The following is an 11,961-nucleotide window of genomic DNA, read 5'->3' as shown; positions in this document are numbered from 1 at the left end:
ACAAATGACCCCAGAAACAATTCAGTCTGTCCTTGGCCAGTCCCCAAACCTTCTCCTTCTTATCTCAATGGGCTTTAAGTATTGTCCTCAGAAACCAAAGTCCTCCTGTTGCTGGAGAGGAGTACTTGGTCTCCTTGCAAGAAAGAATTCCAACATGGAAGCCTTTGCACAGTTTCTTTGGAGATGGAGCATTGAAAAGGAGAGTACGAACTGGGCACAAGCAGACCCAGAGGGGGTTGTTCAGGGAACAACAGGGAGTCTTTTTTCATATGAAGAGAGATGAATTTTCAGTGAGTGAGGTTAGGTTTCAAAGGGGACAAGTGGAGTCTTCCTGGGGTTCGGGTTTGCTTCGCCCTCACATCAGGTGGGGGAAATTTCTGGCTGTATTTGGTTCCCATCAGAACAGCTGGGTGTGGGGAGGCATGACTTTTGCTATGGTCATGGATTTTGGGGTGAAGTTTGCATCCATTTCACCTCCATTTGGAACCAGTTTGGGCCGGTCTGTTATCTACAGTCCCCCTCCCCCTCCTGTGGGAAGAGTTTACAGATTATCCTACAGAATTTGTAGAATATAATAAGCATCTAGCCGAATGTCAGCACTGGCAGAAGTCCTCTCCGCTCCCTGCTCATGTCTGGCTGTCCACTTTCTCTAACAGCTGCCCGCTCCAGGAATGTGGACCCTTGAAGTCCTGCAAAGGAAAAAAGGTGTCAGTCATTCTTCTGTATCTGCTTTCTGCTCAGAAAGGGTGTGACCCTGCTTGTGGGTCCAGCAGTTCCTTGCTGTCTGTACGGAGCTTTCTGGGCAGTGGCCGAGATGGACTAAGGCCCATGAAAAGAAGATGCAGCTAGATAGGTTGTTGATATGCATCTCATCACTGTGAGGTATGGGTTGAAATCCTTGTCTGACAATCATTTGGAGCTGGAACTTTTACAGGCTGGAAGAAACAAACTTGACAAGGAGATTAATGTTTGGGCCAAATATGAGGACTTGTAATAATATGACCCCAGTTGAAATGGTGGGTGAGATTTATTGACCCAACCATCCAGGGAGGCACTGAGAGAATTGTATTTTGGAGTATGGAGCTGTAATGGGTGAGTCCCAGGGCCCAGGCTAGAGTCTAAAGAAATAATTATTTAGGTAAAGGGGATTCAGATAAGGTAAGTCATCCATACTGTTGTGCAAATTATTGAGTTTGCAGAGGTTTCATATTTCATTGAGCCAGTCTCAGTCTTGAGAATAGGTCGGTTCAGTGAACTGTGTGTCTCATGTCAGAAGGCAGTCTTGCAGATGGGCTCCTAAAGGTAGGCCCATATTGTATAATGATTAGTAGTTAATAAGAGGCATCTCTACGAAAAAGAAAAGCAAAGGTTAATGGTTGGAGCAAATCATAAACCCAGTATCTCAATCCTGGGTGCTCTCAGTGAGAAGATTTCTAGTCAGGCTCTAAGCACTAGGCAGGATGAATCAGGCAGTGACAATGTGACAAACTTTCCTGTCGGATCCAGTTTTCACTTTACCAATACCAACGGCTAATTCCGGGAGAGCACAGACACCCCAGACCACAGTCACAACTGCCTAGGGGGAAAGGTTTATTCAAGACACAAGAGACAGCGGTAAGGCAACTCTGTGCAGCGGCTGCCAACTTTTAGCGAGCTGGTGACCCCCGGCTCTTACAGAGCCTGGTATTTATATCTTTAGTTTCTTCCTGTTGTCTTTCTATAACAGTCCTGGGTCTGCGTCCCGGGCCAAGTTCCTGTTATCATGGCCATATGGCCACGGCTCATTTCTTAGAAGAGTCGTTCTAGGATGTGGTGAGTGTGCACTTGGGGTCATGCGCATGATTGTGCAAGCAAACAAGCATTGTACAGAAGCCAAAAATGTTAGCTAAGCAGTCTGGGGACTTAGAAAGTTCCTGTTCCGAGGCCTCTGTTTGTACAGGGTTCTTGTTTTGCCTAAAGAAAAATGTCTTTGTTTATTCCTGGCTCTTCATTTCCTCCTTTGTAGTTTGAATGTCTGGTGTTCCTCCTGAGTGGCCGACACAGCAGCGGGCATACAGATTGTTTAAACATGGACTGTCATGGTGATTCCTCTGAAGTTTGTATTAAACCACCTTTAGCTTATAAGCTTTAGGGGGTGGTGAGGAATAACTTCAGTTCTTAATGATTTTAAGCTAAAAGGATGGGAGAAAATTGGAAACACTAGTTTGGAGAGTCAGCCAGAGATTTGAGGAAACCAGAAGAATGCAGGTTTTGTCCAGTTCACAGTGAACAGGATTAGAATCTAATATGTTATAAAGGTGCAGTATTGAAACATAATTCTTCTCTTGAAAGTCACCCTCATTTTTATTAGAGGTAATTATATTTAGACTAATTTGTTTGTAACACCTGGCCTGATTATTTCCATAAGTGCAATGAGAATAGTGGTGGACCATATAGATGTTTTTAAAATTTGTTTTGCTGGGACTTTGCTTATAAGGAATCTCAGATTGAACTTTTAGGAAGGCCTTCCAAGGCCCAAAAAGCTGAGCCACAAATTTTGCCATCAGAATTTGCCTGTAATACCTATAGATTTAGGTGAAATCCTCTCCTCGAGGCCCCCCAAATATCCTGAGATTCCTGCACCTGCCAGGAAGTGACCTTCCTTATTATTCACCTGGTGAGGCTGCTGGAGCCTGGTAAGCAAAGTAGCAGGCCAGCTCTTCCAAGGGGTGTTATTGGCTCCATAAAGTCAACCTTAGTGCCTTAAAGCTGTCTGGTCATGCCTGAGTCTGTGCACATCTCTTTCAAATATGACATTTCAGTCAAGACTTTGGTAATATAACCAGTGTTGCCAATTGTGTTCTGTTACAGGGAGAACAGATTCTTATCGAACTTATGCAAATAGATATATTGCCATAAAAATATAAAAATACTCACTGAGAGTTTCCAAATTCTGGAGGGATCAGGTACAGAGAAGGATAAATGTTTCGATTTTGTTTATAAAGGTAAATTATAGCTTAAGAGAATATATGGCATTTGATTAACTACAAGTGATATACCAGTGCATATCAGATTTCCCAGGAGTTTCGTATGACTTTTAGAATATTTACTTTAATATTTGGCAATGCTTCCCAGGTATTTTTATAAATCAAATAAATAAGCCAAATTAGCTAAATAGTTCTCTTTTATAAGGAGAAAATCTTCTGACATGTCCCAGAGGCCCTCTGGAAAAGTCTCAGACTTAAATAGAGTTAAAAAGGATTTTATTTAGAATTTGATTTTGGGAATTTTGTCAAAAATATCAAAATAGGTTCTAAGGCACATATCTAAATAGGATCATAGGTCATTATAAAATAATACTTAGTTATCCATTTAAACAAAGTGACAATGAAAGATTTTAAAGGCAAATACAGAAGGTTCCACAGTTGTTAGCCAAACGTAGCTCTTTTACTACTAAGATTTTGTTAAGTACTTGAAGACCTTATTAAGACAATATTAAATATAAGATATTATTTTGATAAAAAAATCCTTCTACAATCTCTTGATGTTTTAAGAGTAGACCAATAGTTTAAGGAAACTTTGTCCTTTTAACAAACCAAAAACAAACTTGTCATCTGGTGGTGCGTTGGATTTGGCAGGAGTTGCCGCCTTAGCTCTGCTGGGCATCCTGTCATCCCACACCTGGGAGTTCTCTCAGCCCCAGACCTCTGGGGGATGGCACACGATGGAGCTTCCCCAGGCGGGCATCATCTATCCAAAAAGAGACCCTGGGTTTCGAGGAAATTAAGGGTGGCTCCCAGGGTGGATGAGGAGTCTCTTTCTAGGAGTGGACTTGGACATTCTGCTATGACTAAAAGTTTATGAATCACTAAACAGCCTCTCCATATGTTAGTCAGGAAAATAGATATGAGCAGAGTGGAAAGAGAATAAGGCCAGTAAAGCCCACTAAAAGGGACTCCAAGGTTTAACCAGTTAAAAATAGAAAGCTCAGGTCAGGAGCAATTTGGCCTAGAATGTTGAATACTCCCCAGATAAAGAAAAGTATCTCAGCATAGCCTATGCTTCATTGTGTCAATTAGCACATACCATTGTGTCAATTAGCACATAAGATTTACTTTAGCACCTGCTAAGAGGCCCAGCTTGTTCAGGAAGAATTCTATTTTAAAGCTAAGATTGCATTTTAGTCAAATGTATGGTGGCTCAGCCCACCTTGGAGAAGGGCAGACAGTTGATTGATATGCTTCCAGACAGAAACTAATATCCTGGAAAGGAATCAAAGCAGAAAATTTCTTGTGTTAAGTTAAAAGAAGAAACAATTTCTTATCAAAGATGAACATTCTGAGACCATTTGGCAGGTCCCCACCTGGCCCTTTGTCACTTTCCTAAAAATCTTCAACCACCTATAAAACCCCACCCAGACCCTAAACCTTTCAGCACACCTTTCTCTGAGGTTGCCTGCACTTTCTAAGTGCGTAACTTTATTAAAACTTTCCCAATATTTGAATGCCTCTTCTATGAGGTAGCTCGTAGTCCACTTCTCTGAGTGTGCACTTTCTCTCTTTAAATAAAACTTAAACCTTTCAGGACACCTCTCCTTCCTGAAGTCACCCACACTTTCTCTCTCTTCAAGTACACAGCTTTAAATAAAACTTTTACTCTGCTTCACTACCATGTCTCTTTGTGGCAGCAGGGGCAAGCACTGAGGAAAATACCCAATGCCCCCTAACACATATACAGGGGAGTGACTGTGGGATTTTTTAAAAATGTGTATTTAAGTTTAATTTCATTGAAATTAATGTTTTCAGGATAATACTTGTCCTTACTTTCTGAGAAGCATGCTGGGCTTTTTTTTATGTTTATTTTTATTAAGGTATTATTGATATACACTCTTATGAAGGTTTCACATGAAAAAACAATTTGGTTACTACCTTTACCCATATTATCAAGTCCCTACCCATACCCCAATGCAGTCACTGTCCATCGGTGTAGTAAGATGCCACAGAGTCACTATGTGCCTTCTCTGTGCTACACTGTTTTCCCCGTGACCTCTCACATCATTTGTACTAAACATAATGCCCCTCAATCCCCTTCTCCTTCCCTCCCCACCCACCCTCCCACACCCCTCCCCTTTGGTAACCACTGGTTCCTTCTTGGAGTCTCTGAGTCTGCTGCTATTTTGTTCCTTCAGTTTTGCTTAGTTGTTATACACCACAAATGAGGGAAATCATTTGGCACTTGTCTTTCTCTGCCTGGCTTATTTCACTGAGCATAATGTCCTCCAGCTCCATCCATGTTGTTGCAAATGGTAGGATTTGTTTCTTTCTTTCTTTCTTATAGCTGAATAGTATTCCATTGTGTATATGTACCACTTCTTCTTTCCCATTCATCTACTGATGGACACTTAGATTGCTTCCATATCTTGGCTATTGTAAATAGCGCTGCGATAAACATAGGGGTGCATATGTCTTTTTGAATATGACAAGTTGTATTCTTTGGGTAAATTCCAAGGAGTGGGTTTCCAGAGTCAAATAGTATTTCTATTTTTAGTTTTTTGAGGAACCTCCATATTGCTTTCCACAATGGTTGAACTAGCTTACATTCTCACCAGCAGTGTAGGAGGGTTCCCCTTTCTCTGCATCCTCACCAGCATTTGTTGTTCTTAGTCTTTTTGATGCTGGCATCCTTACTGGTGTGAGATGATATCTCATTGTAGTTTTAATTTGCGTTTCCCTGATGATTAGTGATGTGGAGCATCTTTTCATGTGTCTGTTGGCCATCTGAGTTTCTTCTTTGGAGAATTGTCTCTTCAGATCCTCTGCCCGTTTGTAAATCACTTTTTGGGTGTTGAGGCGTGTAAGTTCTTTATATTTTTTGGATGTTAACCCCTTGTCAGATATGTCATTCACAAATATATTTTCCCATACTGTAGGATGCCTTTTTGTTCTGTTGATGGTGTCCTTTGCTGTACAGAAACTTTTTAGTCTGATGTAGTCCCATGAGTTCATTTTTGCTTTTGTTTCCCTTGCTCGAGGAGGTGCTTTCAAGGAAGAAGTTGCTCATGCTTATATTCAGGAGATTTTTGCCAATGTTGTCTTCTAAGAGTTTTATGGTTTCATGACTTACATCCAGGTCTTTGATCCATTTTGAGTTTACTTTTGTGTATGGGGTTAGACAATAATCCAGTTTTATTCTCTTGCATGTACCTGCCCAGTTTTGCCAACACCAGCTGCTGAAGAGGCTGTCATTTCCCCATTGTATGTCCATTGTGTGGGATATTTTAACATGGGCTTTCCCTCTACCCCCAAAATAGCACACATTTCTGAGGTCAGAGGTCCAGAGTGAGAAGTCAAGACAGATTAAGTGGCTCCCATGTCAACTAGGAATTGAATAGGCTTGCCTGCACGTCTAGGGTCCCCCAAGTTTCCTCCCCTGAAATGGTGGTGTTCTCCGGAGCCTCTGGGAAGCTCAGGCTCCATCAGTCAGCCATGGTCATTGCTGGTGAAGAGGCAGACCCAGACCCCTTTAGAGCTGGGGGCAGTGCCTCTGCCAGCAACCCCTCTGCATAAGGGGCATGGCTTTTGGGGTGAGACCACAGATTGGGGATTGGGACATTCATGACTCCAGTGCTCCCGGATCCCACAGAGATGCCAGCTCCTTTCCTGTGTGGTCTCTTCTGGGGGTGTCCCAGGAGGCCCTGCGGTGGGTTAGGGGTCTACATGGTGGTGGCTAAGGTTTGGGCCTGCCTTCTATCACGGTCGTCCTTTTCCTCCTCAGCCTGATTTCAATTGTTAATACAGAGAAAGTCACATCAATTTTTAAGTCTGACATGGACAAGAGGACATGTACTCTAGCCATCCCCTGGGGACCTCCTGCTCCCTCCTGTAAGGGGCCTAGAAGCCCTTCCTTTTGTCTTAGGTTGGGCAAGGATGGATATACCGGCAGGTAGGGTGAGGGAGGGGTGTGGGCAGTTGCTGCGGATGAGGGTGTAGACGGAGATGCCTTCACTCTGCCCCTTGGTTACAGGGAAAGGCCATTTTCAACCCTCCTCCAGCCACATGGACAAGGAAATCAAAGCAAAAGGACTCTAGAAGACAGTATTTTTTTTTTTTAGCAAGGTCCCTCTGGAAGAGTGAGCCGGTGGCCTGAGAGGCCAGGACCAGCCCTGTTTATCTGAAAAGCATCAGGGGTGGGTTAAGGCGAGGCGAGTTGATTGACAGGTTCAGATCACACCCAGCTGTGGCTCTGCGCATGCTCCTACCTACAATGCAGATGGGAAAACCAACGGGAGTGGGGTGGGAGGGAGACAGCTGGTGATTATGGGAAGGGGCCTGGGGCCTGCCTGCACATGTCTCAGATGCGTCCTGTGCAGGTGTCAGCTTTGGGGATTTCCCAGCTCTGTGCTACTTCTCGTTTTAGACAAAAAGTGGTTATGAATCTGCCTACGAAGTTTACCAGCTTCTGCCTCTCTCTTCCTTTCTGCAGCTCACATTTTACTGACTGCTGACTCTGTCCCTTGGTCCACTGTTTCACAGTGCTTGGCTTCCGGCCCGACTCTCTCAGGAGGCACCTTGGGTTTGGAATTTCCTTGACTTACGGTATGGGGGTTGTCAGCGAAGGCTCAGAGTTGCTAAGTGGGGTTGCTGTACTCCCCCCACCCCCTTCGGCCTGAAAGTCAGGGAGTGTATTTCTGTGCCACTTCTGCACTTGTCTGGGCCATTTCTTAGGTCCATAATGGCCTGGACATCAAGACTGTTGGTAAAACTGCAGTGTTTCCGGAATCTCTTTCCTGGCTTTAGTGCATTTCTGTATCAATAGGTAATTACAGGGGGGAGCAAGGGCATATCCAGAGAGGTTGAGTTGAGGCCACTTCTTGCAGCCAGGTTGCAAGAGATAGGGGCAAGCAGAAGTGGAAGACTGCTTGTACACAATAAATGGGTTTCTCCCACTCTATTTCTCCTTTTGACTGATTCAGTTTCAAAGGTATTTTGCCCCAGGTGGGGAAAATATATTCCCCCCAGAGTTACAAGGACTTACGTCCATTTTCCTTGTCACCTACAAAAGAGATCCAACCGTAGGACAGCACTGTCATCGAGGCTGCCGTCCTCGGCCAGGCTTCCCCATCTCCAGCTCATACTTATGGGGTTAATATATAATAAAACAAACACATCAGAATCCTTGTTCTGTGAGGCTTGCTCAGAGTTTCCAGATCCTTGGTGACGTGACTGTTCTGAAAAGGGGAAAAACAAGCCCAAAAGGTGAATGCGCCGAGTGTGTCCGGAATGCATATAGTAAGTCTCATGACTCCCCTTGTGTTCTTCTACAATAAGTAAATACTTCTCAGGAGCGTTGAGAAATACTTCTCAACGGGCTGGAGACTACATGAAAGCTAAACACAGATTCAAGAACTGGTGGTGTTAAATTCCCACTTGAACCCCTGCAGATATTCTATAGATGTTAAAATTTACTTGCTCAGTAAATATGAGGAGTGCCTTCTCGGCTTACTCTTGTGCTGCAACGCTGAGTCCCCTGGCTGGTCCTTTCAGATCTTCAGCCTTCCGTCACATTCCCCCACATACGCGGGTCAGAAGTAAGGAGGGACCGCCACATACTGGGGCCATACATTGCTCTAAAAGAAAATTCACTTTTTCCTCTTCAGGCTGTCCACCAGGAGTCTGTCCCTATGTTTGAGGATGCGGCCCAGGGGCAAATCCTTGGGACTGGAAGCAGTGTTGCCATTGTCTTCAGGAGGTTGGCCCTGAAAAGAAGAGGAGCAGGGGAGGATCCATCCTGGAGGGACTGTGAGACCACAGGCCTCAGGCATCCCCTTGTTATGGAAAACCAGAAAACCTGGACTGGATCGCAGATGGAAGAACCAAGGGGCACTTGGAGGTCTTGGAAGATGGAGGTTTATTTCACACCAGCAGGCTCAGAGGAGAGTGACCTCCAAATGTCTGAGCCCCCAAGTACAGCAGGGCCACGCCTTTTATACATTTACTACAAAGCTAGGGGGAAGTCAGCACCCCGGAACCGCTGCAGTGGGAGTGATTAGGTCACTATAGGTGTATTCAGGATGCTAGTTATATTTTAACGTATTTCTCTACATTCCTGAAGCCTTAACAGAAACTGTTTGTTGTGCCCCATTTCCTTCAGTCCCCTCATGGAACTGCAGCCACCAAGCTCAGTCGCGAGATGCAAAAACAAAACGGGTCTTTATTGCTAGTTCGAACTAGGGTCTCAGCAGCCCGTCAGAACACAGGACACAATCTGAGACCCTGAACAAAGTTCCCTTTTTGCTTTGATACTTTTGGAAATTGGGTGTGGCTTGAGCGGGAAACTTCCTACTCAAGATGGAGGACACACAACAAAATGGAGGCACACAGTTATTTAAGATGGGGGACACAAAATGGAGGCACATACTTATTCAAGATGGGGGACACAAAATAGAGGTGGGGGTCAAGCTAACCTTCCAGGAGTTCCACATGTTTCCTTGGCTTCCTTGGCTTCCCACCAGACTTGCCAAGAGGGTGAGGGAGTTGAGAACTTTCTGAATATTTCCTCATCACCCTTATGTCCTCGTCCTCACAGAGGCAGTGACTAGCTTGCCCTGTGACTTTCCCTGCAGCCATGGAGTCCCACGGCACCCCAGGGAGGTGGATGGGAGACTTTGACAGGGAACACACCAGTGATCAAGCCTGATGTTCTGGGATGGATTCCCCTGGATTGGGTACTGCTGGGGAGAAAGAAATTTCCTCTATACCCCTCCAGTTGGTGTTAAGAATCAAACAGACATGAGACAGATTAACAAGTGTAAGGCTGGAGGCACCAGGGGAAGGGGTGAGCCTGCTGGACAAGTTTAGGCCTCACCAAACAAAGTGAAGAGACCAACAGGTTCTGGTCTGACAACATTCCAGAAACTGATCAGATAACATTCCTAACTAGAGCCCTCCCCAGGCTAGAGGAGTAGTGGTAACTGTCCCGTACTGAAAGGGCAAGCTCCCAGATTCTATTTTAGCCAATTGGGACCCGGATCCTATTTCACCCAATCGGAGCTTGGTCTCTCTCCCCTCCAGTCAGCAAGAAGTACACCTACCACCCCTAGACCCTGCCAATTGACCAAAGCCATGACACATCAACCCCCCAACTACCCCCAGGCACAGCTAATCAGCCAGAGCCATGTCCATCACCCCCCAAACTGCCCTGGAAACCCATAAAACCTTTGTTCTGGGGAAAACGCGCTCTCTTTCGCTGGCACCTGGCCACTGTGTTGGCACGGGTGTGAGACTGAGCTCGGGCTAGCTCGAATAAAGGCTCTTTTGCTTTTGCATCGGTGTTGGCTCCTTGGTGGTCTCCTTGGGATTTGCGACTTTGGGCACAACAGTACCTGGCTAAAAGCCAATGAGAGACCCCCACGTACCCTAGGCGAGCCAAACTTCGCACCACTGTACATCTTTGCTCTCCCTCCCCCTTCCTTCTTTAAAAACTTGCTGCCTGCCCTGCTGGGCATGACTTCCCCAGCGCCTCCATTTCTGTAGACTGGGAAACCTCGCCTGGGAACTGTGCTCAAATAAACTACCTGGCCCTTTGTTGCCTCTCTTCACCTGCTTATTTCGGCTAGAATTTATCTTATAAACAGGAGGAAAAAAAACAAAGTTTAATTTTGTATGTATGGGGAAGCCATAGACATGCATTCCAGAGACAGTCGGGGAGAGTGAGATAATATGTCATCCTAAACCGAGGAAAGGCGGGAAGGAGTCCGAGACTTCAAAGGAAAAGGGAAGCAATGCTATTCACAGGAATAGGAAAAGAGTAAATGATAGACACATTCACTGGGCCACACAGTAACAATGAAGGGGGCACAGGGAGGAATTTTAACAGACTTAACCAATCCCTGTCTACCACCCCTAGTTTACTTTATGATATAGCTGCTACGGTGATGGCTTTCCTCCTGGAGCAAGTCCTCCATCTAAATTCTTTTTACACAGTTGGTGGGTAAAGTTTCTTTGAGTCTTTTGGTCCTTGATGGTTTTCAGCTCAAAATAACCCGCATGTCAGAATGGCACATCTTGAGGGCCTGACATTGGTCCCTACAGCCTCCTTGTGGTTTCAGGACACCTGGAGATCCTCCTGCCCTAAGGGGATCATTAGGCTGTAACACTGGCCACTGGAGGAGGGACATCCTGTTTTGATTGTATTTTAATTGCCTGATCTGGAGAAAGCCTCTGATCTTTTAAATTTTGGTCTGTTAGGCAGGAAAATAGATAAGAGGAGTGGGGGTTGGGGGTGGAGAATAAGGCCTGTAAAGCCCACTAAAAGGGACTCAAAATAGTTAACCAGATAAAACTAGAGAGCCTGAAGACTCAGAGCTAATGAGTTGATCAGCTGAAGCTCCAAAGGCCAAGAGTAACTTGAAATATCCGGATATTCCCCAGATAGAGAAAAGTATCTGAGCAGAGCCCATGTCTTTACTTGTCAATTAGATCATGCCATTGTAAGATGTACTTTAGTCTGTTTAAAGGCCCAGCTTATTCTTTAATTTAACCTATATGCTGTTTTTTTTCCCTCCTCCAGCCCCTAAATCAAGTCATCTGCAACCTGGGCAGGAGACAAGCATCATGATTAACTTTCCAAACAAGCCCAACTATAAACAGCATAGTAAAAACAGGAAAGATCCCATCCCATCTTAAAGCTAAGATTGCATTTTAAAATCTGGGAAGTTAAGAAGTTTCTTAACATATTCTTTAGGAAACAGACAATAACTCAGCCTACCTTGGGGGCAGGGCAGGCGGTCTTGATTGATATGTTCCTAGAGGGAAGCTGATACCCTGGGGAGGAATCAGATCAGTAAATTTCTTGTGTTAATTTTGCAGAATTCCCTGGAGGAATGATAATAGAAGAGAGACATAATGTCTCTCATCAAAGATAAATGTCTTGAGACCACTTAACATGTCTACAACCCCTAGCCCTTTGTCACATGCCTGAAAA

The 11,961-nt window shown here is 44.8% G+C and overlaps 1 long non-coding RNA gene across 2 annotated transcripts; it reads left to right on the top strand.

The window, feature by feature from the left end:
- Positions 1 to 1,326: 1,326 nt before the first annotated feature.
- LOC140846305 (uncharacterized) lies at positions 1,327 to 10,301 on the top strand. 2 transcript variants are annotated; one of them, XR_012125336.1, is made up of 2 exons: positions 1,327 to 1,614; positions 8,636 to 10,301. It is a non-coding gene; the product is annotated as an uncharacterized lncRNA (long non-coding RNA). The 2 variants fall into 2 exon arrangements; XR_012125335.1 differs by lacking the exon at positions 1,327 to 1,614 and adding an exon at positions 7,344 to 7,574.
- Positions 10,302 to 11,961: the final 1,660 nt, after the last annotated feature.

This window comes from Manis javanica, chromosome 14, assembly GCF_040802235.1.
Source record: "Manis javanica isolate MJ-LG chromosome 14, MJ_LKY, whole genome shotgun sequence".
NCBI classification, from domain to species: Eukaryota; Metazoa; Chordata; class Mammalia; order Pholidota; family Manidae; genus Manis; species Manis javanica.
This window is presented reverse-complemented; position numbering and strand designations above follow the sequence as displayed.